A 6,476-nucleotide genomic window follows, 5' to 3' on the forward strand; every position below is an offset into this window, starting at 1 on the left:
GGTCCCCGGCTCACAGTCACGGGGGCCCGGAGAGGGCAGGGCTGGCGCGGGAGATGTCTCTTTGAGGCCTGGAGGATTTTCAGCTGCGGGCCACACCTGGCGGCTTCACCCGGGAACGCGGCCTCCGTCTGCGGAGGGCACCGGGTGGCTGTCACTGGGGTCTGTCTGGTTCATGACAAACACACCAGGGTCATGAGCGGCGCTGTCAACAGGGTCACGCAGGAAGTGAGGCAAGCATTGCGCTCCACTTCACCCAGGATGCTGGACGCGGTGGCGCATTCAGAAGGACGCCGCTGGGCACTCAGCAGGTCGACCACCACCAGTGGGGAGACAGGAAGACTGAGGAGTTGGTCACAGTGATGGACCGAGACACCTCTGGGACCTTGAAGGTGCACTGGAGTCTCTGGAGCAGGTCGGGCTCCCATCAGATGGAAGGAAGGGCGCACAGAACTTAGAGTCACTGCTCAGACAGGTCAGTAGTTCCTCAGGCATGTGACTGTCCCTCTAGTCACCTGAACTTGGTGGTTGGGAAGCACCAGTTAGCATTCTGCTATTTTACCAGTTGGACCAAATACCTAAGAAGGAAAACTAAATGGTTGAATAATTATTTTCAATTAATGAGACTGAACAGGAGACTAGCGAGGAAGCATAGAAGGAGAAAATTGAGGAAAACCAGAAATACCTAAGAAGAGGAACGTGAGATCCGTCAGTATGAGAGTTCCTTCTTTTCTCTTTTGCTGCCAACACAAGCAATCCTAGTTGGTAACACCCCGAAGAGAGGCTTTTCTGTGGTAACGTCTGTGAATCTGAAAGTGGGCAGAACTGAAGTCAGAGAAGTATTGGATCAGGGAGGAGTGCAGAAACATCATGGAGAAACCATAACATAAAGAAAATAAGGGAATTCTAAAGTGAATGAAGGAAAGTAACTGAAGCTTTGAAGTCCCTGTGCTCATCAGCTGTTTCCAATGGCCCTGTCAGCACCAGGTTAGATGGACTCCTCCTGGCTGTCCTTCCGGCCCAGCAATGTGGACTGTGACTGGTTTGGGCTATGAATTGTGGGCAGAAACGAGGGATGCTAGTGCAATCTTGTCCAGAGTCCTTGTTCACTGCTGGCCCGATGACCAGGTAGTGTTTGACATGGTCACCCTGCCAGCCTTTATTTTAGAATTATACTGAAGAGTTGAGTCCCCAGCTGACCCACAATGATGGCTCTGGAGGGCGAGGCAGCCACTGAGGTTTTGGAGCTGTTTGTTACTGCAGCATGACAGCCACTGCTGACTGAGACACCTCCTCTGTTCACCGAAGTCACTGGAAGAGGCGGAGCCGCCGGGAAGAAACCATTCCAGGAAGACAGGAAGGGTAATAGGAGAATCAGCACCTCATCCTCGAAGACAGAGAATGTATCAGATGAAAACAAAGTCCAACAGAAAAACCTAGGTAACTGAAAAAGACCAGTGCGGCAGAACCTCAGTATATCTCTCTCCGATACGCAAGCTACCCAGAAAATTACCATTTTTTTAAATTTATTTTATTTTTTTTGTATTTTTCTGAAGCTGGAAACGAGGAGAGACAGTCAGACAGACTCCCGCATGCGCCCGACCGGGATCCACCCGGCACGCCCACCAGGGGCGACACTCTGCCCACCAGGGGGCGATGCTCTGCCCCTCCGGGGCGTCGCTCTGCCGCGACCAGAGCCACTCCAGCGCCTGGGGCAGAGGCCAAGGAGCCATCCCCAGCGCCCGGGCCATCTTTGCTCCAATGGAGCCTTGGCTGCGGGAGGGGAAGAGAGAGACAGAGAGGAAAGAGGGGGGAGGTGGAGAAGCAAATGGGCGCTTCTCCTATGTGCCCTGGCCGGGAATCGAACCCAGGTCCCCCCGCACGCCAGGCCGATGCTCTACCGCTGAGCCAACCGGCCAGGGCCGAAAATTACCATTTTTAAGTCAGAGGAGTGCAAAGAAATTCAGATGAAGTTTCATTGGACTTGTAGACTTCCCACTGAAACTCTTCTAAGCACTTTCTGCTTGCCACAGAATGTTATTTATCATGCTTTAATTAACCGATCATAGTAAGATTCAGTGTGACAGATAGGAAGCTCGCTTACTGAGTTATCTAGTACCTACTCGGTGGAATCTGATTCTGTCTCTAGATGAGCAATGACCCAGACAACTGGGTCCCTATCTTCACACATCTCATTATTCCACTTTGGGATCATTAATTAGTTGATGAGGTTAAAGGTTTTGCTTCTTCTACAAGCCTCACGGGTCTCTTTGTTCTACAGCTGGAGTCGGATAATACGTGGGGTTTACCAGTCAGCCCCCAAACAGAGCGCTGTTTAGATTTTGGGACTACGGAAGGGCAGCGTAGGGAGTAAGTTGCTAAGGTGATGACTGGGTTGTAAGGTGAGCGAGACACTGAACCAGTTGGAACTTGAGAAGGCCAACTTGCTTCCCAGGCACGATACTTAGGAAGGACACCTTGTCTTTGGTGTAAGAAGATTAGATTAGATTTCCTTTGACGGGGTTAATCGTGTGTGTCTTTGGCACAGCACGGAAAACCGGAGGAGACAAGTCAGCCTGTCTTTCTTTTAGTTGTAATTTTTATCATGACCTTTAAAAAAAAATACACTTTGAAAATCCTGACTCCAGAAAGGATAGGTTGTGGAAGAGTGAGGGGAGGCAGGAAGGCTAAAAGGAGCAGGGGGCCGGTGGCAGGTGTGGTGTTGTGGTTAAGAAGAGAAACAGACACTTCCCCCAACTTTCTGTTTCACTCCCATGAGATTAGGAGGGCTCCATATTTCTGATGTTTTCTTCCTGTCTGTAAAACAAGAGTTCAATCAGTCCTCTTTTATTTTCTTCTTCTTCTTCTTCTTCTTCTTCTTCTTCTTTTTTTTTTTTTTAGCTTCAGATGTCTGGTCTATGAAAGTAGGGAGTGTAATGATAGGAGTTCCCCAGGTTCCAAATGGGCCTTCGTCATTCAGAGTAATGATAAGGCCTGATTTTATTAGTGAATGAGAAGGCTGCTTGACGTAAGTCAGAAGGAAGGTAAGATGAAAAGACATGATATATCATCAGATATACAGCTGTCAGTAACGAATTAACATTAGCCCTGGGTTCTTTACACTTTGCATCCTGAATATACACCTAGAAATACTTTGTAATTGTAGTTCAGGTCTTGGGAATCATCATAAATTATCCATCTGTCATTCATTCTCCGCTAAAAGCCGCAGACCTACATTATTTCAACAGCGCACCGACATGTCACGTGTCATGTGCTATGAGGCACACATGTTAATTCCTCTTATTGAATACCTCAGAAGGACAGGCCACAACCGACGGTGACTGGGAAGACTGGGAACGGCTGGGGGAAGAGCTGGGGTCGGCTCTGGCTGACCTGGGTCTTGCTTAACCTTCAGCTCCGCTGCTCTGGGTCTCAGTGGCCGGCTGGTTTAGAAGAGGCCCAGGGAGGAGCTCAGGCTGTCGTGTAACATCTAGAGCAGCCCTGCTGTCCAGGTGGTGGTGGGATTCTGCGTAGAGAGTTCCCTTAGTTTCTGGGACGCTGTCTGGCACCCAGGGCAGGGGAGGAAGGACCAGAGTCCGTGGTGGTGACATCTAGTGGCGTGTCTGGAATGTGCGGTGCAGCCATAGAGCACTCCCTGGAAAGCTCGGCCCTGCCAGGTTACGCAGGCGCAACCCCGCATCAGTGTGAACGTTGGGTTTCTGGCAGAGTCCCTGGAGTCACGCTGATTGACGGTTGGGCTCCAGGAGCGGCACCAGCCGGCCGGGGGCGGGGACGCCGCGGGCTGTTGGAAGGCGCTGGGAGGCTCCTCGCAGTCGGGTTGGCATATGCTGCAGACGTGCGCGCGGCTCCGCGAGGCTTGGCCGGGCTGCGCGGCGGGCACGGAGCGCGTCTCCGCCAGACTGTCTCTCTGCCTCGGCAGGCTGGTTATTGGAACGCTCCGGCAGATTTCCGTCGTCTCTGTCAATAAGTCAGTCTCTTCTCCACGAGGGGAATGGAAATGAGGTTTTTGCGGCCTCCCGGCCCTGTCTCCTTTGGCCACTTCATCTGCCCAGGCGCCTCCTCTGAGTCGGGCCGCAGCCCTTTGCCGCAGCCGACACCCTGTTGACAGGTAATACCACCTGCTTCTGAACAAGACAACGTGATTCTAATAGGGTCCCGTTAAATCCTTCGCACAGAAGCAGTCTCCTTAGCCCAGTGACCGTTATTGATGGGAGGCACAGAGAGAGAAAATGAAAAGGAGGAGGAGAAGAAGATGAGAAAAGGCACTTAGGAACAAAAGTAACTGCTCGTCAAACCACGAGGGCTTCGCCGAGGGGTAATCCCGTGGCCTAAGACGCCTCGTCTGTTACTTTGACAGCCCGTCTCGGGGTGATAGACGGGAGGACCCCGCATCATCACTGCCGCCCAGGAGTTCAGCGTCGAGCTTCCTGAAGACGCCTGCAGATGTATAACCCAGGCGGCACGACTCTTCCCTCTGATGCCGTCCAGCTCGGAGTTCCTCGTGGACCGTGGAAGACCAAGCGGAAGAACACTGTTCAGCATTGGAATGCCTGCGATGTTTCCTTCATTGAGAAAGAGACGCGAGTGAGAAAGGGCAGGGAAGATGCCTGTGGCCGCCCGGAGGCCGTCAGCACTGGGATGTCCATACCCTACCCTATCTGCTTGTGAGGCCAGAGGGGCCTGTTAGAAGCACCATCGGGCTGTCGTAGAGCGGAGGCCCCGCTGAAATCCAGTGGCTCCTCCAGAATCAAGGCATGAGCCAGGCCACAAGGCACACCCGGGCTCCAGAGCAGGTGGCAGGCTGCCGTTCACTCACCTCCGCACCAGCACCCCCTCCTCAGCTCTCACCTCTGGGGCGCAGGGAAGGAGACCCCATGTGCCCAGTGATGGGGAGAAAGCCCGAGCCAGGTTTATGAATGGGTGAGCCGGGCTTGGCGTGTGAAGGGCGATGGCTCCACGTGAATGGGAGCGCGACGTGAGGGTGGACACGGGACTTCTGTCTGCATCACGCCGGACGCCTCTGCCTGGCGCAGAGGGCTGGAGTGGGGTCCAGGAGCGGACTGGCCAGGGGGATGTTGGGGCCGGTCCTGGCCCAGGCAGAGACAGGCAGCAGACACTGGTGGGGGCCGTCCTGGTGCAGGGTCTGTGTGAGAGGTGCAGCTTGTCTCGTGTCACACGTCTGTGTGAGAGGTGCAGCCTGTCTCGTGTCACACGTCTGTGTGAGAGGTGCAGCCTGTCTCGTGTCACACGTCTGTGTGAGAGGTGCAGCCTGTCTCGTGTCACACATCTGTGTGAGAGGTGCAGCTTGTCTTGTGTCACACGTCTGTGTCAGAGGTGCAGCCTGTCTCGTGTCACACGTCTGTGTGAGAGGTGCTCTTGTCTCGTGTCACACGTCTGTGTGAGAGGTGCAGCCTGTCTCGTGTCACACGTCTGTGTCAGAGGTGCTCTTGTCTCGTGTCAGATGTCTGTGTGAGAGGTGCAGCTTGTCTCGTGTCACATCTGTGTGAGAGGTGCTCTTGTCTCGTGTCACACGTCTGTGTGAGAGGTGCAGCTTGTCTCGTGTCACACGTCTGTGTGAGAGGTGCTCTTGTCTCGTGTCACACGTCTGTGTGAGAGGTGCAGCCTGTCTCGTGTCACACGTCTGTGTGAGAGGTGCAGCCTGTCTCGTGTCACACGTCTGTGTGAGAGGTGCAGCCTGTCTCGTGTCACACGTCTGTGTGAGAGGTGCAGCCTGTCTCGTGTCACACGTCTGTGTCAGAGGTGCAGCCTGTCTCGTGTCACACGTCTGTGTTAGAGGTGCAGCTTGTCTCGTGTCACACGTCTGTGTCAGAGGTGCTCTTGTCTCGTGTCAGATGTCTGTGTGAGAGGTGCAGCTTGTCTCGTGTCACACGTCTGTGTGAGAGGTGCAGCTTGTCTCGTGTCACACGTGTGCAGCCTGTCTCATGTCACACGTCTGTGTGAGAGGTGCAGCCTGTCTCGTGTCACACGTCTGTGTGAGAGGTGCAGCCTGTCTCGTGTCACACGTCTGTGTGAGAGGTGCTCTTGTCTCGTGTCACACGTCTGTGTGAGAGGTGCAGCCTGTCTCGTGTCACACGTCTGTGTCAGAGGTGCTCTTGTCTCGTGTCACACGTCTGTGTCAGAGGTGCAGCCTGTCTCGTGTCACACGTCTGTGTCAGAGGTGCTCTTGTCTTGTGTCACACGTCTGTGTCAGAGGTGCAGCCTGTCTCGTGTCACACGTCTGTGTGAGAGGTGCAGCTTGTCTCGTGTCACACGTCTGTGTGAGAGGTGCAGCTTGTCTCGTGTCACACGTCTGTGTGAGAGGTGCAGCCTGTCTCGTGTCACACGTCTGTGTGAGAGGTGCTCTTGTCTCGTGTCACACGTCTGTGTCAGAGGTGCAGCCTGTCTCGTGTCACACGTCTGTGTCAGAGGTGCTCTTGTCTCGTGTCACACGTCTGTGT

This window comes from Saccopteryx bilineata, chromosome 9 (genome assembly GCF_036850765.1).
Source record: "Saccopteryx bilineata isolate mSacBil1 chromosome 9, mSacBil1_pri_phased_curated, whole genome shotgun sequence".
Lineage (NCBI taxonomy): Eukaryota > Metazoa > Chordata > Mammalia > Chiroptera > Emballonuridae > Saccopteryx > Saccopteryx bilineata.